Source organism: Sycon ciliatum, chromosome 12 (assembly GCF_964019385.1).
Source record: "Sycon ciliatum chromosome 12, ocSycCili1.1, whole genome shotgun sequence".
Classification (NCBI taxonomy): Eukaryota; Metazoa; Porifera; class Calcarea; order Leucosolenida; family Sycettidae; genus Sycon; species Sycon ciliatum.
In genome coordinates this window covers 14,906,328-14,933,089 of record NC_088654.1, presented here as the reverse complement: position 1 = coordinate 14,933,089, position 26,762 = coordinate 14,906,328, and the positions used below count along the sequence as shown (strand labels likewise).

The 26,762-nt window shown below is 47.2% G+C and overlaps 1 long non-coding RNA gene across 2 annotated transcripts in view; it reads right to left on the bottom strand.

Moving 5' to 3' along the window:
* Window positions 1–26,762, bottom strand: part of LOC135828866 (uncharacterized) — a 68,998-nt gene that overhangs the window by 24,570 nt on the left and 17,666 nt on the right. Inside the window, exon 4 of one of the 2 annotated variants that reach the window (XR_010555765.1) lies at window positions 20,994–21,244. The exons of the other annotated variant lie outside the window; for it this stretch is intronic. This is a non-coding gene — a long non-coding RNA (uncharacterized LOC135828866). Of the gene's footprint in view, window positions 1–20,993; window positions 21,245–26,762 lie in introns of those variants that run through there. 2 annotated transcript variants of the gene reach the window in all.

Below are 26,762 nucleotides of genomic sequence, written 5' to 3'. Positions count from 1 at the left end.
TCACCGGAAAAAATTCACGCTTTGAATGGAGCGCTGCTAGACAGAAGGCATTCGAGTCTCTAAAATCAGCATTACTCGAGGCGCCAGTGTTGCAACTGGCCGATGTTGAGAAAAGCTTCACGGTAGAAACTGACGCAAGTGACTTTGCCGTGGCGGGTGTGCTCCTGCAGCAGGGAGAAGATATGGATTTGCATCCCGTAGCCTATTGTAGTCGGAAACTGTCAGCTGCAGAACGCAACTATACTGCGGCCGAGAGGGAAACGTTGGCTGTGGTATTTGCATTAAAGTGCTGGAGAATCTATCTATTCCGCCACTTTGACCTGATGACTGATAATATGGGTGTTGTCTATTTACGAACCAAACCGACTCTCACCAAGCGTGATGCAAGATGGGTAGAGTTTTTAGCTGACTATGACTTTACGGTCTTTCACAAACCAGGAAAGAAAAACATTGCCGACCCGCTTTCACGCCGTCCAGATCTGTTCAGTGATTCTGAAATAGGCGGGTTATCCCATCCTCCTAACATTCAGTTGAATGCCATAGAGCATACCCTAGAGATTAATCCAGACTTAGCGCAGTTAATTGTCAGCGGTTACAAGTGCGACAAGGATCTTGCTCCCATTAGCAGGAGACTGAAAAATTCAAGCCATGACAATCTGCACGACCGTTACCTTCTAAATGAAACACCCGGTTATCTTTATCTCAGATCTTCACCACAGAACAGGTTATGCATTCCAAAGAGTAGCAAACTCCGACTCGCCCTGCTTCAAGAATACCATGACTGTGTGACTGCGGGGCATCCCGGTCGAGATCGCACCTACTTCAGACTCGCTAGATATTTCTATTGGCCCAGAATGGGACTGGATGTAAAGGCGTTTGTCAAGTCATGTGACGTCTGCCAACGAGTTAAAGGCGGCCAGCTAAAAACTGGTCTCTTGCAGAATTTACCAGTGCCCAGTCAGCCGTGGGCGGATATCTCGATGGATTATATCATGGGTTTGCCTAGGACCGACACAGGTCATGATGCTATATATGTATTTGTAGACCGCTTGACAAAGTGTGTACATTTAGCACCTACTTCCTCTACTATTGACGCTAAAGGAAGTGCTGATCTGTATATTCAACATGTATTTCGACTTCATGGTTTGAGTTCTAGTATTGTATGTGATCGTGATCCAAGATTTACGGCAGCATTTTTTCAGGAATTGTTTGATCGCTTAGGAACGAAACTAGCATTTAGTACTGCCAATCACCCTCAGACAGATGGCCTAACTGAACGAGTAAACAGAATAGTAGAGGATGTGCTGAGGGCTTTTGTAAATCATAAACAAGATAACTGGGATATGCTCCTACCTCTCTGTGAGTTTTCTATCAACAGCGCTACTCAATCATCTACAGGAAACACACCGTTCTTCTTAAATTACGGTCTAAATCCCAGAGCACCACCCGACTTCCTCAACCCTATTTAGGGAGGCAGAGATTCAGCTGATTGGTTGCAAGCAAGACAAGACGCGGTCAAGATCTCACAAGATGCGCTAGTGGCAGCTCAAGCTCGTCAGGCCTTCTATGCAGATCGGACAAGGGTCGAGGGAAAGCTGAAGGTGGGAGATTTGGTAATGGTCTACCGGGATTTCCTCCTGACTCCTGAAGCTCGGGACCGACCATCCCATAAATTACGCCCCCAAGTGGTTTGGCCCCTTTCCTAAAACCCATGTGGTCGGCCCGAATGCCTACAAGCTCAAGTTGCCTCATACCAGCCGCTGTCACCCGGTATTTAATGTGTCGGCACTCCGTGCCTACGAGAAGAACGCTATTCCTAATAGGAGACAGCCTACGCCTCCGCCTATCACGGACCTTGATGGTCATGCCCGCTATGTGGTGGAGAACATTCTCAGTCACCGCCGCCGGCAGAATCAGCTTCAGTACCTAGTCAAGTGGCAAGGCTACTCTGATGCCACTTGGGAGCCTGAACATTATTTGTTGGATGAATCTGGTAATGACATTGTTCCACTTCAGAAGTACAAAACCTTGGCTTCTGCCCGCTGAGTTTTGCAGTTGAACTTCTAGTTTCACCTTACACATTTGTTGAGCTTATTACACTTTATTTGCATGGAGTTTCAGTCGTCTTATTGTGTTACTTCAGTGCGAAGCCTTTTTCGTCTCGCACGTGTTTGCGCTTATTGTACTCTATTCCACTTGAGCATTTGGGTTATAAGCTCCTTCCTCTCCATAGGAGGGGGATGACGCCATTGCCACATGTATACTATCACATTTTGCATATAACTGGTCGAGGCGCGCTCAACCAGGCCTCTTACTTTTCAAGTTTGATTAAACCTGTTACAATGACGTAAATCCGGTGTCGACGGGCTTTTGCATTGTTGCGGTCGGCGATCATGTGCATCCGCGGTGCTGGAACATCATATCACCGTCCTGTGAATGCATTGCGAGAGTTGGCAATCTCGGAGGGCCGGCTGTGAGGTTTTGGAGATGATGATGGGCAGGACAGTGCCTTTGTATTTTTTGTTTGCCTTTTCTCTCTCGTTTTTTGCGTTTTTTCATTGATTTTGATGTCAAAAGGGGATTAGGGACTTTTGATTTTTCCCCTACCAAATAGTACCGTTTACACATACAACTATTTTCATTTTTTTGGTGTTGTGTTCTAATCATTCGCCATGCCATTGTCAATTGTATTCCGTTTGCCCGTAAAATGCGGCTCCTAAACGGTGGGGGAGGATAGATTAGATCCACCAACCAGAGGCCAAAGGCCTGAATCCTATTTGTCAATGCATGTTAACAAAGAGAAATTGGTGTTGTACTCACACTCTAAAATAAGGCAACACGCACGCACCATCACGTTCATCCACACAGTACCACATTCATCGCCCACTGCCTTTCACACATACATTATTTTCACACACAGGATAGGTGCAAACTTCTCATTTTGTACTTGCTGGCTGACTGCTGTATTTCTAACTTAAACCATATAAGCTACATGTATATCAGTGTTTGTTTTAGTTATTATTATGTTTATGTGACAGCATTCCACTGATGAAAGTCACGAGAACACGTTATGGAGCTTAACTTTCTTCATTTATTGCTGTTGTCATGGATGCACAATTTATCTTATTTATTGCCATTTCACGACTATTGTCTTCTCGTCGATTGTTTATTATACTTTAAGAGAGCATGTCTGAGAATACCAAAGTATGTATGCAAGTGGATCTCCCCGATTTCGCTCAAAATTTCCAGGTAGGTTCCCTTTGGGGTGTGGATCGATTGTGCAAAGCCCTTGAAAAAGTTTCTGAAGGGAACCTTGAAATTTGGATACCCCTCAGAAATGGCCGAAATATCACATTATTTATGGGTCTAGAGTCATGCCCCAACGTATACGAACAAGCTATGAACAAAACTCCATCAAGCCAACATTGCCTCACCTTAGAAGAGTTCCTGGAGCAGTACCGCTTAGCCAAGCCAGGATCCCAGAAGACGAGGTCCATCACCCCCTGACGCCACAAATGATCGTCTTGAAAATAGCCAATTTACAAGCGCTGGCAAAACAGATAGCTACGTCCTCAATTGTCCAGAACAATACACCGGCAGATAGTAGAACACCTCTTCTAGCGCTGAGGCATCGCCCCTCATCTTCCTTTTGGGGTTTTCTTGAAATAATTTATACTTTTTTGAAATTTTCCACTCGACCATGCCGAAATACGACCAAAGTCATACCTGCGCAGGAAAGATCGCCCCTCCGCGACGTCTCCTCAGCAATTTCTACTCCAACACTACTCCCACGGCCGCAGAACAAAGTGTATTGTTGGCTCTGACAAGGAAAAGCAGCAGTGATCAGTTGTCACTCCAAACGACAAGCTTCTCCTTGCGCCAGCAATATTTTTTTGTGCGACTGTTGTTGCTAAAGTGACTGAAGTCCTGAGCGCAGTTTTTGAATTTTATTGCAAGATGCACGGTGAGATCGCGTGCTCTGTGACGTAGGATGACGCTTCCTGGATCACGAAACGCGGCCATCGATCGCGAACGTGACTGGAACGCTACTCGGAAAAGACCATGATGGCAGAGGTAAGATGAGCTGTATTTCCTGCTTGATCTACTGAGAACCCTCACAAACTGTCCTAGGAGTGTTGCAATATGCCCCCCCCCCCGTACAGCATAGAGAGTTATTCATCTTTCACACTTACCTCCTGCAATCCCGATCATAGTCCAACGGTAAGAGTTCCTTGTTTTCATGTCGATGCTCGACAAAAGCTGCTAGCTCGTTCGCTTTGTGTTCACTGGCACGCGAGCAGCACTGGCTGCACGAACTTACTTGTCACGTGAACTGCATGAGAGATTTCTTACGTCATAAAGAATGTGATTTCATCACCATTTCACTGGTTTTCGACCTACATGGTCAGGGAAAGTCCCGGTTCGTAGGCCTACAACACGGTCAGCGTGTTCTTGAGCGCAGTAACAACACAAGTGTGATCACTTCCAGACCAACGGGCGTTCAAGGCGAGTAACAAGCGCACTTGACGAAGGTGACTCTGAAATCTCGTGAGCAGTGATCCACGCGACTTGGCATTCTTGCGTCACAAGGCACGAGATTTCGCCGTGCCTCTTGTAGTAAAATTCAAGAATTGCGCTCATGCCTTCAGTCGCTTTTACATCAACAGTCGCACAAATAAATATTGCTGGCGCAAGGAGAAGCTTGTCGTTTGGAGTGACAACTGATCACCGCTGCTTTTCCTTGTCAGAGCCAACACTTTGGTATTCTCAGACATGCTCTCTTAATGTCTTATTGGAAGGTGAAATACAGACAAAATCAAACGAACAATTCAACATGGAAAATGAATTAAATACTTCCCCGCCTTCAAGTCAAGCGCTTTGCAACACATTCTTGCTTGTTTATAGCTTTAGGCCCATTTTTCTGTAGCTGTGCTGGAACTGCTCTATTTCGTCGCCACTATTTACCATTAGCCATGTCTCCCCCCCCCCCCCCCCCCTACCTCCACCACCCTACACAGTGGGTCCATTGTTATTAGGCGTCTGCTTGTTTTGGTTTCTCCACTATAAATAAAAGAATACTACTACTTCGAAGTACAATAAATAGGTGAAAAGAAAGAGAAAGATCCCGACCGAAGAGGACCCGACGACAGCGAGAAGAAGAGGAAGAGGGCGAGGTGGACAGCGATGGTTGTGAAGCCGGTGGTGAGCTAGCGAGAGAGGCGAAGACCGGAGAAAAGAATACCGATAGTGGTGGAGGCGGTAGTGACGACGATGATGATGATGAAGGAAATGGAGGGCGAGGTTAGCAAATCAGCTCAGCTGGTAAGAAGGAAACGCCCGCAATTAAAACACACTCTTTTTCTAACCCACTCTCTCCGAATTTGCATGACGACTCGTGGTTCAGTGTTGCTCGTGCTGCTAGCGGTTTCAAGCTCTCTGACAGCATCTTTTTTTTTTTTTTTTTTTTTTTTTTTTTTCCCCTTTTAGCTTGCCGTGGTTGGCTATCACCTGACCTCTCATGTTTATTGGCAGTCTTCGGACGGGCCAGGAGATGTTGAATAAATAAATAAATAAATAAATAAGCCGCTGAAAGTTCTAGTAGCTGTGAAAATGTAACTTCGCCGAAATGTACTCGCCGAATGTGTTAGGCTATGAAAACATCAAGCTGTGAAACAGCACTGTCGCGAAATGTCATTCGATGAATTGACCACCTCGAGACTCAGCTGCCTGCCTCTATCATTCCCCACCCATTTCACTCAAAGAGCATCTGTCTGTATCGGCCACCTCACATGCGAGTATATTACCGGCAGGCCCTGGAAGCGACGCTCACTCGTGCTAAAGGTTAGCCAAAGGATGTAATAATCTGTGGTGACTTCAATGTTGGCTATAGCTGCCAAAGTGGTCAACGCTCATATCTATCTGACATTCCAAATACCCTCGGCTTGTCACAAAGTGTGAGTCAGGCCACAAGAATCGGAAGTACGGGATCCCAAACCACCCTGAATTTGGTCTTCAGTGTGTTGCTGTGCAGAGTTCCAACAATTGTCTCCCCAGTATCATTTGAGCCCGGATCAGCGAAAACCATCCCTTGTGTTTGATCAAAAATTTATGTTGAAGTCGAGCGAAAGAAAGGTCGCCGACCTAACAACTACTTCCTATCACCTTTCTGTCTTTCTTATCGCTAGTCTTTCTTTCCGCCTGACAAGCCCGCGTTTGTTTGCTTGTCAGTGACTAGCTAGATAGGAAAGCCCCAGGCAAGTGAGGAGACACGGCTGGGAAACCCCACGTACCTGCGCTTGGCTGGCGAATAAGTGAACGGGGCGTGAGCGTAGCACGAGCATTGCACGAGCATCCATCGTGGTTGACACCAATCACGACACGACCTTTTTTGGAGGAATGGCGATTGCCCATCAAGAGAGTCACGTGAAAACCTCGAAGCTCCGGAGGGTTATACTGATCTGCCGCGAAGCGACTCGGCGAGACTTTGTGTAGAAGAAAACAGCGCTGATGAGAAGGATGAGGAAGTGGATATTGTTGAGCGATGAACGACTTCTTCACTAGCACTTGAGTTTGTCAGATATCGACAGTGACGATTCAGAGCAAAGTCACCTCGATTCACGACTGGAAGAGCAACGAGTGCTAGTGCAAGACAAAATCTGCTTCGTTGGCTTTTACTTGAAAAATTTGTTTGGTCCATTCAGCAGCTCCCAGAAATATTCAAAAATATGTTCCTGTTGGGTCGGGTAACAATGTATCTGCACCTAGTATGTACCTCATGAGCCTGGCTGCTAAGTAGTCACAGCCACTATGATTGCACTCCATGTGTGCGGATATGTTGTCATGGAAGTGAAGGGCTTGGAGATCATCAGTACAGAGCCTGGTGTGGATGGAATATCAGTCTCTGGAACTTGGCCATATGCCGTTGGATCAGCTGTATAGTCAGTGAAGCCAATGACTTTTTTAATTACTTGGACAAGCAGGTGTCTGAGTACACCCCCAAGGACTATAGAATTCCTCCTTGCTAGCCAGCTGAGTGATGGCATGACCTAACAGGATCAGACACATACCAACGCTCATACCTGTATCTTACACAGAAATGCCACTTCCAACATCTGTACAGAGATGTAGTGTACAGCATTTTTTACCCACTTACGGTGATATGATTAATCTAAAATTTCTTGAGACTGGATATCAGTAATTGCGGATCAAAAGTAGATACGACACAGTCAACGGGTAGTGATGGCGTACCTGCTCGTGTACTAGCAGCGTGCTCTGACCTCTTGGCTCCGTCAGTAACTGTCATCTTCAGCTAGTCACTTTCCGAAGGAAGATTTTCAGCATCCATGAAATTTGAAAATATCACCCCTGTGTACAAGAGGCTCGACCCTACCAAGGCCTCCAATTTCAGACCTGTTTCGCTGCTGCCTATTATCTCAAAGATCCTTGAGCGCATCGTACATTCACAACTCACTGAGTTCTTGACTACCTACAGCCTCCACCCAGATTGCCAGTTCGGATTCCGGAAACACCACTCAACAGAGGATGGTGTTGTCATGGCATCGGAGGCCTTTGCCTATGCTGAAGACTTCGAACTCTCGATTTCCGCTGCCTTTATTGACATGTCGAAGGAATTCGACAAGATTCAACATGGCACCCTCATCTGCGACCTCTTCCCATATTGGTGTTGGTGGAAATGCGCTGATATGGTTGGCAGACTACCTAAGTGGCCGGGAGCGAAGAATTGCCATTGGGAACGAGCACAGCAAGCTACTTCACCCCAGCAGTGGTGTGCTACAGGGTTTCGTACTTGGTCCTCTGCTGTTTGTCCTCTATGCCCGTGGTGCGGCAACTGAAGTGCAATCGCATGGTGTGCCTACAGTTCAGTTTGTAGTTGACATACTAGTAATGCTCTACATTAGTAGCAAGGCTAAACATCAACGGGAACGTAATAATAATTATTTCTTCTGCACTTACACACCTGGCCAGATGGCTTGCAAGCAGGAACCTGGTACTAGACGAGCGTAAAAACTATATTTCGTTCATCCCTGCCCATCGTACTGTGAATCATCGTGTCCATGTTCTGTGCTCTGGAGCTCAACTGGCACAAGTGGAATCCGCTCAGTATATTGGTGTCCACATGGACCAAGATCTCAAGTGGACCACCATGGTCAATACGATCGCCAAGAGAGCTGCCTCTAAAAAAGCGGTTCTGTTTAAAAACAAGCGCTGCGTGCCCCTCCCTTAGGGGCAGATGGCATGCAAGTGGAGAATTGAAAAAAAAACCAGCTGACTGCACGCGTGAGTAGACGCACTAGGCGCTCGAGCTGATGTGAGGTGAGGCCAGCAGAGAAACAGTCGCTAGCATAAAGGAGGTCAACAAAGATAACGGACTTCAGGTACGTGATGTAGTATGGGAGGGGCACGCAGCGCTTGTTTATAAACAGAACAGCTTTTTTAGAGTCAGCTCTCTTGGCGATCGTATTGACCATGGTGGTCCACTTGAGATCTTGGTCCATGTGGACACCAATATACTGAGCGGATTCTACTTTTATTATAAATCCTGGACATGGATATTGAATTAAACTGTTCTCAGTGACTTTTTACATTTTGCAGGCTACGTTTTTTTTATTATTATTATTGTAAAGCTTTCCTTTTGATCTTGTCTCTTGTTGTTGTGACCTTTCCACAATAACTGTGTAGCATTGTCAAAAAAAAAACTAGTAGATGAAAAAAAATCAACAACCTACCAGATCATGGGTAGTTTAGTGTCTACTATCGTGCCCAATGCAACAGCTGTCTCAGAAACTGGGCCCAATTGCACCATTACGACATCAAAAATGTCCATACCAGGGTACACTCTACATCGTCTAGACCGATCCGGGAACTTCGGTGGTGGTGTCTGTACATGTATATACCCTGAGGTCCGACTGAATGCCAGCGCCGGCCAAATGTTCGCCACACAGAGAATTGAGTGCTGCTGGGTACAGGTGAAGGCCCAGTCGAAACCTGGCCTCATTGCCTGTCTGTATTTCCTACGTCACATGCAAGTGTCTTCCTTGCAGGCTCTGGAAGTGATGTGCACTCAGGCTATGGAAGAGCCAAAGCATGTGATAATCTGTGGTAACTTCAATGTTGATTAAATTGCCGGAGTGGACAACTCACTTACCTATCTGGCACCACAAATGCCTTCGGGTTGACACAAAGTGTCACCCAGGCCACAATAATTGGAATTACGGGATCATAAACCACCTTGGATATCGTTTTTAGTACGTTAAGGTACAGAGTTCGACCATTGTCTCCCCAGTATCATTTAGTAGCCATTCGGCTTTCATCTTCATCCTGGCAACCACTGCCGACTGTGCACCCCAGAGTACGCAACCAAAGACTCGTCACGTTCTGGGCATCCGCGTGGAAATGTTTTGGCCATGACCTCGTGGCTGTAAACGTGTGCTCTTTGGATGACTCTTGTGATGAGATTGGGACTCGATGGCTACAGACATTCCTGGATACCCTAGACAACCCTGATACTACGAGGACCCGCCACCCGACAACTCGAAAACATGTTTCTTGGTTGGATGCAAACCTGCTGGCTACAATATCTAGTCGAAACCGAGCACACCTACATTCGTAATTTGGGTATTTTCAAGAAGTTTGTTTGTGGTGTCGGAGAGTGAGGGGGGGGGGGGGGAGTATTATGATCACACCAGAGCAGTTCAGGACAAGACAAAAGGGGAACTGTTGACTTCAAGATCAAAGCTAGAACGTCGAACTAGAACGACAGAGAAGCTCAGCAGCACAACGGAAAAGCATGCGCGGCTGATACAACTTAGAGTAGAGGAGTAGAAAGATAATGATCTATCACGTGAGGTAGCTCACTAGCACGGATATCACATCCCTCCACCATTAGATGAGGAACACATAAGCAATAGTATGAGAAATGAGTTCACTATAATTTGTTGCTGATACGAGAAGCGAGTTCAATGTAACACACTAAGGAACTGCAAATATCAACAGAGAGCTGAACGCAAAACCCAGCAGGTCTGCAGTTACAAGTTCATACGATCAGGGGACTTCCTTGAGCGTGTAGACCTGCGCAGATTAGAGCTAGGAGAATTAACAGAGATAGCAGAAGACTGAGTAGAAGATTCAGCAGAAGGTGCAGCAAATGCAGAAGAGGATAGCGATGTTGATTCCACATCCTGGCGGCTGGCGGCAACCTCTGGCTGTGACGGCTGTGGTGATTCGGCATCTGCATGTGACGGCGGCTGTGCAGTTGCCAAAGTTGAAGTTGAAGTTGATGGCGGTGATGACCGGTCGGATATGCCTGCACTCTCGGGTAGCATTTCTCCTCCCTCGGACGGAAGACGGCGTCTAATGTGATCAGCATGGCGCTTCCATATGCGACCATCATCCAGACGTACAGTAAACGTGGCTGGACCAAGACATTCTTCCAGCACACCAGGCATCCATTTAGGCGTCGATGTGAAGTTAATCACCCAAACAGCATCACCACAACAGAGATCCGACGCCCGAGCTGTGCGACGGTCAACAGCAGCACCTTGCCTGTTCAAGACACGTGCTGATATATCTGGAAACGTCAGGTCAAGACGAGAACGTGGCGTGCGGTTCATAAGCAGCTGAAATGGTGACTGGCCTGTTGTTGACTGAGGCGTTAAGCGATAATGAAACAGAAAGCGGTGTAACCGTGACGCTAGGTCTCCACCAGCACCTGACAATTTCTTCAAGCCGGATTTGACTGTTTGAACTGCTCGTTCAGCAATACCGTTGCTTGCTGGGTGGTAGGGTGAAACCAAGGTATGCTTGATACCGTTACTTGAGCAGAATTGTTGAAACTCCGAGCTGGTGAACACTGAGCCATTATCCGAGACAAGCTGTTGCGGAAGACCATGTGTAGCGAAACACTCACGAAGCTTGCCAATGGTAGCTGTCGACGTAGCAGATGGAACGGCATGCACGTCGATGTACTTGCTGTGGCTGTCGACGATCACAAGTAGCATCTTGCCTTCCACAGGGCCTGCATAATCAATGTGCAGTCGGGTCCAGGGTTTGCCTGGCCACTCCCAGGGATGCAATGGCTGTAGTGCTGGAGACTTCTGGGTTGCTTGACATGGCTCACAGCTGCGGACCTTGAGTTCAATTTCGGCATCGATCGATGGCCACCAGACGTAGCTGCGGGCGAGCGACTTCATTCTGGTTATGCCGGGATGGCTGAAATGTAACTCTTCCAGTAACTTTTCTCGGCCTTGGGGCGGAATGACAACGCGAGACCCCAACAGTAAGCACCCATCGATGATGGAGAGTTCACTTCGACGACGGTAGTACACTTGGTAATCACTATGCACGTCGTTAGGCCAGCCTTCCTGGACGTACTTAAGAACTAATGCAAGCACTGGACCACGGCGAGACCATTGCGCAACGCTCGATGATGTTACGGGAGTTCCGTCCAAAACAGTCATTGACAAAACTGTTTCAGCCGGCACGGGAACCTGGAATTCGGGCATTGGTGCCGGCAGACGACTGAGACCATCAGCGTTTCCATTCGATTTGCCGGGCTTGTACTGTAGCTCATAGTCATAGTTGGCTAACATCAGCGCCCAACGCTGAATACGACCGCTGGCCATAGCAGGAACGGGCCGACACTCGCTGAACAAACCCAGCAGAGGTTTGTGGTCTGTTTGAAGAGTGAATGATTGGCCATACAGGTACTTGTGGAATCGCTTGACAGCGAAAACCATGGCGAGGCCTTCCTTCTCAATCTGTGCGTAGTTTCGTTCTGCTGACGACAGGGTACGCGATGCGAAGATTACCGGATGCTCCTCGCCATTGACAACATGCGACAAAACTGCACCAATGCCGTACGGTGAGGCATCACAGCTCACAATAATTGGTAGTTTAGGGTCGTAATGCACACGGACGGGTGAGTCAATGAGCAGCTTCTTGCTACTCTCGAATGCGGACTGTTGACGATGAGACCAGTCCCAACTCTTGGAAGACAATAGTTCATACAACGGAGCAAGTACTGAGCTCAGGTTAGGAATGAACTTGTGGTAGTAGTTGATTAGTCCGAGGTAGCTTCTCAGCTCTTGGACGTCGGTAGGAGCCCTTGCATCAATGACATCTTGCACTTTCTCCTTGGTGGGCTTAATTCCAGATGCATCGATGATGTGACCTAAGAATGTCACAGAGGACCTTGCAAATGAACATTTGGTGCGGTTCAAACGCAATCCAGCTGCGTTGAGACGTTCCAGAACCATGTTCAGATGTTTGTCGTGTTCTTCACGAGTTGTGCCAGAGACAAGGATGTCATCCAAGTAGATCACGACCATTGGTATTCCAGCTAGCAATTGGTCGAGCGTACGTTGAAATATGCTCGGGGCCGAAGACACACCAAAAGGCAGTCGGTTGTACACAAACAGTCCCTTCGTGGTGTTGATGGTGGTAAGAAGTTTAGACTGTTCATCCAGTGGTAATTGGAGATAAGCTTGACTGAGGTCCAGCTTGGTGAAGCAACAGCCATTAGCAAGTTTCACGTACAAATCCTCTATGTTCGGCAATGGGTACTTATCTGTCTTGGCTGCCTGGTTAACAGTGCACTTGTAATCACCACAGATGCGGACTTGGCCATTGCTCTTGAGAACTGGCACAATCGGTGCTGCCCACTCAGCGAATTCGACTGGCTGAATGACATTGTTGTCGACTAGTTTGTCCAGCTCCTTCTCCACGGCAGACTGTAGAGCATAAGGCACAGAGCGAGCTTTCAGGAAGCGAGGTCTAGCATTGCGGTCGACTGCAAGCTTGACACTGCCGTGCTTCCAGGTGCCTAGTCCGGGCTTGAAAACATCAGGATGCTTGCTCAGGAGGTCACTGCTCAGATCTCCGGTGACATTGAAGACTCGGTTCCAGTTGAGCTTTAGCGTCTGCAGCGCGTCTCTACCCAACAGATTCGGACCAGAACCCTCGACGACAAACATGGTCAGCTGAGCCGAGTTCTTCGCATGACGGGCATTGCAGATGAGACGACCAATAACTGGTATGATCTTGCCAGCATACGACCTAAGGCTCGGCAGGTCATTCGTCTCCAGACTGGGGAGTTGCTGCTTGGTATCTTTCGACGCCAGTGTCTGGTACTCCGCTTTGTTGATTATTGTTACTGCCGCTCCGGTGTCTATCTCAAACACAACAGGGGTGCCAACCAGACTCACACTACACATATAAGGATCCACGTTGGAACGCACATGACCAGAGCAACTGGTGTGGTGCAGCTCCGCACTGTATTCCGCCGTCTGGTCAGGTGATGCGAACTCCGGGGCTCTCTGCTCGGAAAACTGATGCACAGCCTTCGACCGGCATACCTTTGCAAAATGATTCGACCTGCTGCAGGACTTGCACGTCTTGCCCCATGCTGGGCAATCCGAGCGGTTGTCGTGCCATTTCCCCCCGCATCCGCTACATTTGCGAACGGCCTTACTGGAAGGACTGGGCTGGTCACGACTTGATGGGTGTCGCCTCTCCACTTTATGGACTTGGGGATGTTCAGGCTTGCTGAAGCTGCTGGCCCCGGCCATGGCTGCCACAGACGACATCGTGACTTCCACTGAACGTGCATAAGTAAGGAGGTCTGCCAACGACATGCTGCTCTCCATGAAAGCCTTTTCACGTACCTTCGACGACACACAGTGCTGTACGACCTGAGACTTTAGCTCTGTGTCCATATCTGCAAATTGACAGTGCTTGCCCAAACGCCTAAGACGAGTTACGTAGCTATCAAGGGTCTCCGACTGAGATTGTTTCTCACGACGGAACAAGTAGACCTCGTATTCCCTGTTGCGCTTCGGACTGAAGTGAGCCGTCAGAGCATCCTTCAAGTCGTCGTAACTTGTAATGCTACTGCTGTCAAAGGTGAGGTAGACGTCAAACACGTCCTCACCGCCACCGTGCAAGAGCTGGGCTCTCTGCCGCTCGTCTTCCGTGATGTTTGCTGCAATCAAATAATTATCGAAACGAGCCAGCCATTTCTCCCAACGAGGGCCAACCGACTCAGGCGGTTCCAGATCAAACGGGTTCAATGATTTTACTGTGCTCATCGTGGCAGCTGAATCAAGGACTTCGTCGCCAAATATTATGATCACACCAGAGCAGTTCAGGACAAGACAAAAGGGGAACTGTTGACTTCAAGATCAAAGCTAGAACGTCGAACTAGAACGACAGAGAAGCTCAGCAGCACAACGGAAAAGCATGCGCGGCTGATACAACTTAGAGTAGAGGAGTAGAAAGATAATGATCTATCACGTGAGGTAGCTCACTAGCACGGATATCACAGGGAGGTCCCTAGTCTTCTAGGATGCTGGCGTTGCAAAGCGGAGCTGCCCCAGGAACTATTCTTAGGTAAGGCACTATTGGCTTGATGAAGTTCTGTTCATGCTAGCGGCTGCATGTCTGCAAGAGCGTTTATGGATGTCAGCCCCCGGCATATCCTGTTGGCTGCCAACTTCTGGCCAAGGCCACTTTATTGCAGGAGGTGGACCTTCCACACATCCGACATTCACAAGACAGTACCAGGATCAGCTCAGCCTGGCTGCCCACCAACTGACACGCCAGAGACATCCCCATCCCTGCCCAATCCACTGCAAAGCGCAGGTAGCAACAAAAGCAGCAGCGCAGATACTGCAAGCAACAACAAAAGCAGCAGCGCAGATACTGCAAGCAACAACAAAAGCAGCAGCGCAGATACTGCAAGCAACAACAATGAAAATCCTCCTTACAAATGCTGGTGGAATCATGACCAAATATGGAGAGTTTCGACACGCGCTTGTAACCTCCAAAGCTGATATCGCTGTTGTTACTGAAACCAAGATCACCTCAGAGAAATTCTCCCTTCACGAGTCAGCCATCTCAACGTACTCCGGCCCACTCCGGCGTTACAGGACTGAACATGGTGGTGGCATAGCAATCTGGATACGCAGCCCATTGGCGTACCATCATCTAGATCAGTACGACACATCTCTTCACGAAGTAACTTGGCTCACAGTGCAGTCTGCCCATCATGGTAAGATTGTGCTGGGTGCTGTGTACAGGCCAGGATCTGCATCAGACACTGATATCTCAACACTTGAGCACCTTGATGGCACCTGGAAAACACGGCACCCACACCATGCTGGTCGGAGACTTCAATGTCCGCAACACGGCTTGGCTCGGCAGCTCTAAGGGTACCCGTGCAGGGGAGTACATGGAGGAACTAAGCGCTGCCCACAGCCTCATGCAGCATGTCCAAGAACCAACCCGAGGTCTCAACACCCTGGACTTAGTGCTCTCTGACTTCACTGGTACTGTGACCACCGGTATCTCGCCGCCGATAGGAAGGTCAGACCATTGTGTTGTCCACGCTATGCTCGCTCAAGTCTCGCTAGAAAATGAGCCCAGCACACGGAGGCGTGTGTGGCGATATGGCCAAGCCGACTGGAACAGACTGCGTGCCCACTACCGTCGCATTGCCTGGACAGCTGAGTTTCCGGAGGACCTAGAGGAAGCATGCAGCTTTGTTACTAGGTACATCGTGTCTGGGATGCTGCAGTTTATTCTGCACAAGATGCTGAAAACAAGGCCGTCCGATCCGAGCTGGTGGACACCAGAATGCACTGAGGCTCAACGTGCCAAAAAGAAAGCGTGGAAGGCTGCGTCACCAAGGGCCCAGCAAATGCCTGAAGCAGTCGTTCATGACAACTGTCACTCAATCTATTACAACCCAACATCGCGCACAGTAAGCTGAAGAGCAGACAGTCCGAGAGCGTCTCACACGTGGTGCCATGAGAGACAAGAACTGGTGGAGTAATGTCAAGCGTGCCGCCGGTCTGGGTAGGACTACAGATGTGCCAACGCTCACTAATGCTGACGGGCATGAGCACAGTACATCGAAAGCCAAGAGCGAGTGCATTGCTAGATTCTTTGCTGAAAAATGTAGCCTTGGGGATAATGACATCGACAATGCTGAGTTACCAGCAACACCCCGCACTACCACTCCAGGCCTGAAGCGCATCCGCTTCCGCGTCTCTGAAGTCCAACAGTGCCTGAAGCGTCTCAACACATCAAAATCCACTGGTCCAGATGAGATCCCAGGACGAGTACTCAAGGAGTGTGCAGCTGAACTAGCACATCCGCTGGCTAGATTGTTTCGCCTGTGTTTTGCAAATGGAGTCCAGCCCCAATCATGGAAAATTGCCCGTGTCGTTCCAGTGCACAAGAAAGGACCCAAATCCATGATGAAGAACTACCGGCCTATATCTCTCCTGACGATCATCTCTAAGATCATGGAAGTTATCATCAATCTGCAGCTTGTGAACCTGGAAACCCATCAACTCTTCTCCTCGTCCCAGTTTGGCTTCTGACGTGGACTGGGCACAAGTGACCTACTGACGGCTCTCCAGCATTCCTGGGCCACTACCCTGGCTGGCGATGGTCTTGTGCATGCCCTGGCAGTTGATATTGCCGGGCATTCGACAAGGTTTCCCACACAGATGTCCTTGCGAAGGCACAGCAATGTGGCATCCACGGCCCACTCCTGGCTTAGCTAAGGTCGTATCTCCATGACCAAAATCTGACTGTAATTGTTGGCGGTCAGTCCTCCTCACTGTTCCCGATCAAGGCTGGAGTGCCCCAGGGTAGCCTCCTAGGTCCCACTCTTTTCCTGTTATATGTAAACGATGCAGAACAGTGTTTAGCCCCAGGCTCCAGTCTAGCTGTCTATGAGGACGATATAACACTCTATGCCCTAATCAGAAACCCAGATACCATTGCTGCTGCTTGCAATATTTTTATTTTTTTATTTATTTTTATTTAATATGGCAATAAGTAGGACGAGCTGAAGCGACATGTGGACTACTTTATTAACAATGTAAGCGATGGAGACGATGCAAGAAACAACCTAAAGGGTAAGGAAAAATACATGTAAGAAGAAAAAGGGCAATGGAAAAAAAAGATGATTCGAACAAGTTTTCGTACAACACTCTTCAGGAATCACCGTTGTACTAAAGAACAAAATGAGAACAAAGGAAATAATATAGCAATCAAGGTAGGGTGACACGATACAATGACAGCACTAGAATATCGAGGTGCGATTTCTCACAAAAGTGTGCAGAAAACAAGGGTATACAAGTAAGAACTAAGCGTGACAAGTGTGTATCAGCAACAAAAAACAAAAACAAAAAAAGTGAGAACGAATGATAATAATAACAATAATAAACAAGAAGGTGACAAAACACATTTAGGCACAAGTGGCAACAACGTTGCCACACTACACAACAGAACATTATTTGAACAATTTTAGGGTAATAACACTATCTTTCTGGACACACAAATTCGGCTTATGAATGCGCTGACAAACAGCTTCCAAAACTTGTAACTGCAAAAGATAACCATGACGAGCACGGCACAAAACAGAAAAACAGGAATCAGAATAAGTACGACAACAGTCAGTACTAGAAACCAAATGATTGTATACTGATCGCTTACATTGTTAATAAAGTAGTCCACATGTCGCTTCAGCTCGTCCTACTTATTGCCATATTAAAATTATTGTCTCCTCGTCGAATTTTTAAATACTTCAGGTCGAGATATAGCCAGACTCAGATAGATATTCTGAACCATGCGCTGAAGTCACGATTTCATTATCGTAGTGTTGCATTTAACGTAGTGTTCCTTAGACGTTGTCTGGACAATGGTGTTTGTCCAGGTGGTGTAGAGAACCGTGTCCGCAGGACCAAAGCTTACCACACGTTAACCCTTTAGGTTGTTTCTTGCATCGTCTCCATCGCTTACATTGTTAATAAAGTAGTCCACATGTCGCTTCAGCTCGTCCTACTTATTGCCATATTAAAATTATTGTCTCCTCGTCGTATTTTTATTTATTTTATTTTATTTTATTTTAATGGTGCAATCTGTGATACGGATGCAAAATTTGAAGCTCTGTATGTATCGTTCCCAAGCCAGTGTATAACGTCAAAGCCAGAGTTAACCTTTCTGTAGATGTAATAGTAGCAGTGTAAGAACAGAATATCAGTGTCTGTGGGACTGTGCTGTGGTGGTTTCAGTGGTCAATTCGAAATCGAACATGTCGCTCGAAGGGTTGACACGGGTGCTTTCCGCTCTGGCAGGAGCTCCACCAGGGGAGGACTCTCTCAAACGGAAGCATGTCACCCGGAGTGTGGAGACATCACCAAGACCTGATGCTGAGATAGTGACAACGCAGCCGAAGTCACCTCAAAGCCAGTCATTCCTTGGTCCAAGGAAACCATCTGACACGGATTATTCAATTAGTAGCAATACGCCCGCCTTCTCACCCGTCCCTGGTCGCACTTTCCCCTCCCACCTAGCGACACCTACCGAGGGAATTGTAGGTGCAGACCACCTTGTTGAGCAATTTTGTACATGTATGAGCACTTTATTGGATGGCAAAATGACAACAATTCTCAAAGCTATTGAAAATAATTGTTCTCAAATATCAGATTTGAAACTCTCAGTGGAAGCACGTCTTGCAACCCTCGAAACCCGGATTGATACGGTAGAGAAATCACACCATGATACGGTACGGGAGTTAGAGGAAAGCGTGGCATTCCTCTCTGCCAAGTATGATGAGACAGAGATAACAAGACAAGCTGCCACCAACAGCAATGATCAGCAAAATGCCGCACTACGTTCACTTGCAAATCGGGTTGACAATGTAGTTAAAGATGTGGACCAAGCTATGTTCCAATTATCCACCAACATGGACAGCTTGAAGCAGAATACAAGTGGCTCAGCAGCTGCAAGCGAAGACATAAAGAAGACCTGCCAAGACCTGCATAGACGAGTTCAGATCCTCGAAACCCCAAACCGGACCCCCTGTGAGGCATGCCCTGTCGTACCACCTGCCCAAAACCCTTACCCGTACCCCAACTATGCAATACGGTACGAGAGATTGTTCAAGAGGACCGCAGGCAGATTGAAATCCGAGACAACGCCATCATCTCGGGTCTCCCAGAGGTTGATGAGGGGTGAATTCCCCGAAACACTGTGTATTGAGCAGGGAGTGGTGCTTTCTTTCAGGTTTGCCGAGCGGAAGGTGCGACGTGCTCCTGGTGTGCTCCGGATGGCAGTCGTGAGTCAGTCAAGTGTCAAGTTCGGCAGGAAGCGTGTGCTCCTCGTTGGAGCAACCAACTTCATGACATTACCGCCGAAGTCGCAACTTCTAAGTTCGTATTATTGTTGTCCCTCACGCGGACGTGCGACTAGTTGTTGGAGGTCACAGCGTTGTGAATAGCTATACTGGCTCTCAACGTCTGTTTAGCACAACTCCATGAGCGACTCTGACTCACGCTGCTACCTGGGGCTTCACGAGGTGTTTGTCGCGCTGGAAACAAAGCGTCTCTGTAAGTTTGTATCCCTGGTGATGGTTTGGCCTGGAGAGCAGTATATAAGTGGTGCTTTTCAGGCACAATCTTCCTCAGCCTACTCAAGCTCAACTGATGAGGGGTGAATTTCCCGAAACACTGTGTATTGAGCAGGGAGTGGTGCTTTCTTTCAGGTTTGCCGAGCGGAAGGTGCGACGTGCTCCTGGTGTGCTCCGGATGGCAGTCGTGAGTCAGTCAAGTGTCAAGTTCGGCAAGAAGCGTGTGCTCCTCGTTGGAGCAACCAACTTCATGACATTACCGCCGAAGTCGCAACTTCTAAGTTCGTATTTTTAAGAACTGTTCACGCAGTACTTCCATAATCACGCAGGGCTATGCACATTACGACTCGTACTGCTCACTAGTAGATCTACTGCGCACATAGCGATTCTACGGATGCAGCAAATAATTTCTGCAAATAATTCCGCGAATTCCCATCAGATTCCGCATCATTCGGCATTTTTGCCACATGTTTTGTTGTTATCTGCAAGTTATTGCGCAGGTTTTCGAGAATTTCTCCGAAAATTTCCACAGGGCCTGACCACAATTAAAAATGCTCCACCGACATAATTATTATTATTAGTGTTACACACACAACAGAGACGAAAGGCTGTGTTAGCTGTAACTTAAAGTTTCACGCATCAGAGCGATCATCAGACAGCAGCATTCACTATCGAATTCTCTACGAGCAGGCCTAGATATTTGATGCTAGTGTGGAAGTTAGTGCATATGTGCGAAGTGAAGACGTGGTATTGGGACAATGGTATTGAGTTGCTTTGTGAGAGTTAACGGATATAGTCGAGAATAGAGGCAATAACAGGGCAGTGTTACCGAGTCATTAAAGGCGACGGTAGCGCAAGACCACAGCACGAGTGAAGAGGGAGAGAGAAAGCACCATGGCGCCAAACCTGGTGCAGGTTGCGCCATGTTGAAAAACTCACGTAACTGATGGTGAGAATCTGGTCAGGTAATTTTTTAGTTTCTTATTAGTGTTATTTATATTCCTGGAGTCCTGGTGGTGACAGTCAATTTTTTCTTCAGACTTTTCCCGTTTGTCTCTTTCCCTCAAACTAATGAAGATGTTATTTATATAATTATTATTTTATAATAGCTATAAAGAGAATTTTTGTGGCACGATTATTATAGCCATTATATTAATTTTGGTCGTTTCCATTCTTGTGCAATCATGCATATGTAGGTTGGTTCTCTTCATGTTATTGTGACCAATTTCATAGATCTTGGTTGCTTTATTGCTTTCTCTCCCCTCTCCTATCACCCAAGCCATTCTGAATAAGCGAAGCTGTGGACGCAGCATACTGCTGCCACACTTCAACGCGGGAATGCGTATAATAATAATAATAAAAATAAAGAGAACAAATTCTGCTGTCATCGCCACACTACAACAAAGTCATGAAGGTTTACCAAAATCGATTTTCTTGTCACAATCATCAGAGGAAAGCCGTGACTGAAGAATAACCATGCCAAATCAATAATTTATATACATTCAATAATGTGTGACGAGAACAACCGTAAGTGGCGCTTTGCCGACGGTACCAACGTGACTGAACGTGGTGGTGATAGTTCCTCGTCATAATCATGTTGTCTATGTCTTCCCTCAACTTGCATGCTACCCCATTCTACCCCAGATCAGAATCCGACATAACGCTGATAACCATGAATTGTCGGTCTCTCGTCGATAAATTAGCTGAACTTTCGATTGTTCTGGAGAGCACTAAGCCAAGTATTGCTTGCCTCACGGAGACCTGGCTGTGCCCATCTGTTTCCGTGCATGTACCGGGCTATTCCTGTTTCAGAAGAGACAGACCAGCACACGAGAACAGAAATGCACACTCTTTCACTAGAGGATATGGTGGTGTCGCCGTGCTTGTCCGGACTGATGCTTTTCAGCATATTCTCCACAGACCGGACCTGCAGCATCAGGGCTGTAATCTGCCTGGGTGGAAGTTAAGTCTCAATGCACCCCTAACCCTATTCTTGTATGTTGCATGTATCGACCCACTTCCCAAACGGCGGAACAATTGTCCTTCTTCTCGCATATGCTGGTCGATGCTATACAGTCCTCTTGCTATGACGAGTGTGACTTCTTCCTGACGGGGGATTTTAATGCCAAACATAATGATTGGTGCTCTTCTGACTCCACCTCTACAGCCGGTACCAACCTACAGACAGTTTTTTCAATGCTTGGGCTCCAACAACTAGTGAGTTTCCCAACATACACTTCATCAGCGGGTGCCAACTCATGTCTTGACTTGTTGGTAACCAACATACCCCGACATGTCCTCTCAGTCGACCACGCAGCTCCTCTTGGCACATCTGATCATCTGCAGGTTGTTTGCACGCTCAACTATGCATCGTGCTCGACACCACAAGCGACTGCTAAATCGTCCCTCCATCCCCAGGCTCAGTACAGGTATAAACAAGTACCTACCCGTGTCTGGCAGGTTGTGAATGAAGACTTATCCAGGTTGGACTGGTCATTACTTCATCGGCATTCTGATGTTGATGATGCCATTGTCCTGTTTGATGCTTTACTACAGTCAGCATTCCATCGTCATCTGTTGCCTTACATAGTTATTCCGCGGACAGGACACTAAATTAGGCCTCGTCCTACTATGCGAGATGCATCCCGACCCTGGATCACTCCGGACCTCAGGTGTGCTGTGAAACTGAAGCGAGATTTGTATAGCATTTATAGGAAGTATCCAACCACTGAAAACTTCATTGCCTTTAAGCGCAAGCGTAACGAAGTGAAATGTTCGTCACGTACCCTCCATCGTGAGTATGTACAGTCGGTTCATGCCACCCTGTCTTCCCATGATCGCCCTAGTCTCCATCAATTTCTCCGCCATCTCCTTAAGAACTGTAGTCGGGAGCCGATCCGATCAATGACAGCTTCAGACGGCACGGTAGCAACAGATCCCGCAGACATAGCATACATATTGAACACGCAGTTTACGTCGTTTGGACTTCCTGACGACCCTACGTGGCCTATACCACCACTCACCCCTTCACCCTCAATACCGGCGTCCCTCCTATCATTGTCGACTGGTACAGCCCAAGTGAGGAAATATCTCCGTAATCTGAAAACTGGCAAGTCTCCTGGTCAAGACGGAATTACCAACGAAGTTTGGAGAGCTCTTGCTCCGTCTGTTGCCTATCCTGTGTCAATTATTTTGAATATGTCATTTCGCGAACGAAAATTCCCAGCCATGTGGAAAACTGCGGTAGTCGTGGCCACCTACAAAAATAGAGGACCACGCACCACCCCCAGCAACTATCGCATTGCTCTCTATCTTAACAAAAGTGTGCGAACGTGTTGTATATGACATCATCAGGCGCGTCGGAACGATTTTGGAAGTGGGGCAGCCATGGAAGGGGGGTCGGGGGGTCCTCCCCGGGAAAAAATTTCAAAAATTAAAGCCAATTGCAAGCATTTCCAGGCATTTGGTGCCATTTCAGTGTACGGTAACTACAATGAAAGACTTTTTGATACTGCAAAAAACCAAGAAGATGCTACGATCGGGGACAAACATTACCCTCCCCTGGGAAAAAAATCAAAAATTGAAGCCAATTGCAAGCATTCCCAGGCATTTGGTGCCATTTTAGTGTACATGGACTTTTGATTCTGCAACAAACCACGATCGGGGACAAGGATTTGCCACGTTTGCGCTGAGATCATCGCGCTTTGTTGCAGTGTGCTAAAAAAAAAAAAAAAAAAAAAAAAAAGAGGCCGAAAAAGTGGGGCGGCCATGGCCGCCCCGGCCGGTGCGGTTCCGACGCCCTTGAATGATTTATGATCATGTTCGCATTTCACTTTCGCCAGCACAGTCGGGCTTTTGTCGGGGTGACTCCACCAGGTACCAGGTTACCCGCCTCGTGCAAGACATCCACATCGCCCGGAACGCCCATAACCATGTTGGTTTAATTTTCTTCGATCTCGCAAAGGCCTTCGACACTGTTTGGCACAGGGGTCTCTTACCTAAGCTGCGAACAGTATATCGCATTGATGGCAAGGCTATCGGCTGGCTCTCGTCGTATCTCTCTAACCGACATCAGCTTGTACGCCTCTCAACTGTGTTATCGGAGCCTTTACCCGTTACTTCTGGAGTCCCCCAGGGTTCAATCCTTGGGCCACTGCTATTTCTCCTGTATATTAATGACCTCTCCGATATTGCCCCTGGTGTCAGCCTTTTCGCTGACGACACAGCTCTGCTTTGCTCCAATGCTTGCCCTATACGACTGCGCGAAGCCATGCAAGATAGCATTGGGAAAGTTATAACCTTGATGCATGATTGGAAGTTCCAGCCAAACGTTGATAAAACGGCAGCTATGTACATTTCCCCTTCTCCCCCTTCCCTGCCACTTTGTTTTCCTTCTTCAAGTGTTGCTATTCGTATTGTTGAAGAGCATAAGCATCTTGGCGTTAATATTGACTCTAAATTGTCGTGGTCACCCCATGTGCAGTATTGTAATGGTTAGCCGAGTGGTAGGCGCGGTGAAATCAACAAGAATTACTTTTATTCTACTTTCAGGTACACACCTGAGATATAATCGTTAGTGAAAGAAGAAGCGGCAAAATAAATAACTTTCTCTCCGGTGCTCACCTAGAGGCTGAATCCTTATTCTTCGAGTTAGCTTTCATTGCTATCCAACCTAATCTAATCTAATCTTCATCAAAACAGAAATGCGCAGCCGCTTTTATGCAGCAGACGACGTACACTTACATACGGAGATACACTAAATATACATCAGGCAAGCTCCGTATTAGTTCCGTACTGCTTCCGTATTGGTCGGGCAGGGATACTACACCCTCCCTTCCTACAGATTATCACGCCCTCGTGATTTTCAAAAAATTAGTGAAGAGTTACGAACACAGCGTCAACCGAAAGATGGCAAATTATATCGGAAATGATAACGTTTAGAGTAGACAGAAGAAATGAACTGATAACAAATCATAAAGTAGAAGTAAAAGCACACCAAGTTCACACCATCTCGCGGGGTCAAAAGGGGAAAGAACTGTCCTCCAAATAGGACCTGAAAAACTACAGCACTCTTGCTGCACAACGCTGGCACAACCCGCCAGGAACATCGCAGTTCAAAAACCTAACTGAATACACTATAACTATAAGGGGCGTTGTCACACACATTGTCCCACGTTAGCTGGGTAAGCCGTGGCTCACCATGATCAGACGCCTACCAAACTAAACTGGATTCACACACTCGCATAAAGGAAGAATGAAGAGAACAGGGAGACTGAAGGAAGACAGGAAAGAAAATGCCATACCTGGAATCAGCGTTAGTAACCACGGCGGCGGCTGGAGCTACGGCGGAGAGCAAGCCAGGTTTTATCTTCATCTTGGTGGAGCCGGTCACTCAGAGCGGCTAGCTCGGCGTCAGACAAATGACCTGATTGACCTCCCTCCTCGTCTTGAATCGTGTTCTTCACATTGTCGATAGCATCGCTTTGCGCGACGTAAAGAGTGATGGTGTAGCCAGGAATAGTGTTGACGAAAATCTGCATCCCACCACGGAGGCGAAGTACCAAGTGAAGAGTGGGCTCCTGCTTCCGACTGCGTGCCGGCGAAAATCAAACGCTGCTGGTCTTGGGGAATACCCTCCTTGTCTTGGGTACCAGCCTGCCTGTTGTCGTCCTCATCAGCTTCGCCATCACCACCGGTAGTATACATGTAGGTAGCGGGTCGCTTGGAATCGCCATCAGAGTCTCCAGTGTGTGCCGTGCGGAGAGAAGGGTGATCCACGCTAGCACCCTGGCTGTGCGGCAAGCTAATAAGCAGGGCCAAGCCCAGGAAGGCAAGAAACATGATTCTCATCTTGATTCGTCGCAGGGAGCCGCAGCAGGTTGAGCCATGGGGGTCTGGGGTCGAATCACGTCGTTCTATTTTAAACTACACCGCTGCCACCAATGTAATGGTTAGCCGAGTGGTAGGCGCGGTGAAATCAACAAGAATTACTTTTATTCTACTTTCAAGTACACACCTGAGATATAATCGTTAGTGAAAGAAGAAGCGGCAAAATAAATAACTTTCTTTCCGGTGCTCACCTAGAGGCTGAATCCTTATTCTTCGAGTTAGCTTTCATTGCTATCCAATCTAATCTAATCTAATCTTCATCAAAACAGAAATGCGCAGCCGCTTTTATGCAGCAGACGACGTACGCTTACATACGGAGATACACTAAATATACATCAGGCAAGCTCCGTATTAGTTCCGTACTACTTCCGTATTGGTCGGGCAGGGATACTACAGTATGTCTGCAACCGCACAAGCTCCATGCTTGGGGCTCTTCAAGCCCACTGTAGACATCTTCCTCTTTCTTGCAAAAGCTTGTTTTATCGTTGCTATATATTGCCCTTACTTGACTACTGTGATACAGCTTGGTCTGGCATAACTACTACTGTATTGAACAAGCTAGAAACCCATAACCGCATGCTCCTTCAAATCTTATTTAGCAAAGATCGTCGCTTTCCCTCCGCTAGTCTTTACGAAATTGCCAAGATCAGTCCCCTTTCCACTCGACATAAGTACCAGCTTTGTGTTCTCATACATAAAATATTACTAAATAAAATACCCTTTCATATGCAGGCTTATAATTGGTTCTCCGAAACACGGAATACCCGGAACTCACTAAGGCTCCCACGCGCTGCCTCCACCCTATTCACTAGATCCCCGATCTTTGATGGCTATGTGTTTTGGGCAACATTACAAACGCAGGCCAAGACCAGCACGTCGATGGATAATTTTGTTGCTAAAATCTCTGCTCAATTATAGGTTTCATGTATATCCTGCTGGTTTGTCTCCTTCTTTGCCTTCTTTGCCTCTTATTTGTATTCTTTTATCTGTTTTACTGCTGTGGTTGGCTTTCACCCTTGTCTCAGTTTTATTGGCCGTCATTATGATGTGCCATGACATAATGATATAAATACAAATACAAACAAAACAAAGTGCTAAAAATAGAATGAGGGAAGGTGAGACAATATAAGTAGAGTGAGAGCTAAGTGCAACAGGGGTGAGGAACTAATAACAACGCTAAAACTGTGTAGCGAGACAAAAAATCATGCTGTGCACCTACGAAAACAATCTTAACGTTACTACATGTTTCTTCTGCTTACAAAGATCAGGCTTATGCAAACGAATACAAACAGCCTCAAGTACTTTCAACTGACTAGCGTACCGTGCACGACAAAGAACAGAAAAACTAAAATCTTCATACACCTTCAGACTCTTAGGATGAGACAACAGATGAAGAAAAACGGCAGACTTCTTACGATCACAATCACCATCC